The sequence below is a fragment of the Rhipicephalus microplus genome, chromosome 2 (assembly GCF_043290135.1).
Source record: "Rhipicephalus microplus isolate Deutch F79 chromosome 2, USDA_Rmic, whole genome shotgun sequence".
NCBI classification, from domain to species: domain Eukaryota; kingdom Metazoa; phylum Arthropoda; class Arachnida; order Ixodida; family Ixodidae; genus Rhipicephalus; species Rhipicephalus microplus.
This window is the reverse complement of record NC_134701.1, coordinates 221,453,601-221,455,349: the sequence shown is the minus strand read 5'-3', so window position 1 is coordinate 221,455,349 and position 1,749 is coordinate 221,453,601.

The window sequence follows — 1,749 nt, the reverse complement described above, 5'->3', positions numbered from 1 at the left end:
CAGTCAACTCGGTCCTGTGCTTGCCTGCTGGCAATTTATACCCACAATCTTATTAATCTCATCGGCCAACCTAACACTCTGTGCCTCCCTCACCCGCTTGCTTTTTCTGCGAATCCACTAAGTTCCCCTAATCACCAGCGGTCATCCTGCCTAAGTGCTATGTGCCCAGCCCATGTCCGCTTCTTCCTCTTGATTTCGATTGATTTGATTGATTTGTGGGGTTTAACGTCCCAAAACCACCATATGATTATGAGAGACGCCGTAGCGGAGGGCTCCGGCAATTTCGACCACCTGGGGTTCTTTAACGTGCACCCAAATCTGAGTACACGGGCCTACACCATTTCCGCCTCTATCGGAAATGCAGCCGCCACAGCCAGGATTTGATCCCGCGACCTGCGGGTCAGGAGCCGAGTACTTTAGCCACTAGACCACCGTGGCGGGGCTTCCTCTTGATTTCAACTATGACATCTTTAACCCCGGTTTGTTCCCTGACCCACTCTGCTCTCTCCTTATCTGTTAAGGTTACACCTATCATTTTCCTTTCCACTGCTCGCTGAGTCATCAATTTAAACTGAACCCTCTTTGTAAGCCTCCAGCTTTCTGCTGCCTAGGTAAGTACCGGAAACATGGAGCTGTTATATACTTGAGGAATTGTGGTATCAGTGATAATTTCAGAATGCTTGTCGAATGTAATCCACCCCATTTTTATTTGTCTACTCACTTCAATCTGGTGGTTCGGTTCCATGGTTTAGATAGATATGTGGGGTTTAACGTTCCAAATCCACCATTTGAATATGAGAAGAAGCCTAGGTTCCGTGGTTTCCACCTGACCGAAGTATACGTACTCTTTTGCAACTTCAAGTGCACTGCTACCTATCTCGAAGTGCTATTCTCTTCGAGATTGTTGTACATTGCTTCCGTTTTCAGGAGATTAACTTTAAGGCCTACTGTTCTGCTTTCCTTGTCTATTCCAGTAATCATGAATAGCATGCGATACATTTAACTTATTCCAAACGTGCATCAACGCTCTCAAGTTTACTAAGCAACCAACTTCAGATAATATAGTCATGTTTTTAGAGTTAGGGCTAATTTTCTCCAAAAATGTTCACGTCTGTTCCATGTACGCGTTTCCTACCCAGCACGAATACATAAAACATCAAGTGGTGGTTTGCTTTCTCAAAACTGCTCTTTAAGGTGGTACCTGAGACGAACCTCATGAAGTAAAAAAGTAACTGAAGAAGAACAAATAAGCAGTGCACATATAACTGGTATCAATGACCGCAAGCGAGTAGTCATGCCACACTTTCATAAGTTATCGCACTAGCTGGTTAATACACGGCTTGGCTTTCGCATTGTGCTCCCGGTGACATGTAAATTCTCAAGTCTTTGTAGAAAAATTGAGAGGCGGGGACGTAGTAGTGGCTTCTGTACCGACCTTAAACTAGTTTCAATTTTTGCATAACAAAGGGTATATATTTGTCTCGGATTGTGGTTTTGTGTATATATGAAATAAATGGCAGGATACATTTATATCCGCGTAAGAGAACACGAAATATCTGCTAAGTGAGGAAAAATGGCTAAACTATCTGCTCAATGTTAGCTGTGTGGCTGCTCACCTCATCTCCATGGAATGTACGTGAATGTTTGGCAAGAGAAACACGCAATACGAACAAGAACTGATTGAAGCGTATCAAATCTGAAAAGATGGTCCAGAAAATGCATTATGTACCTTAGTTTTTAGCTGTTAAG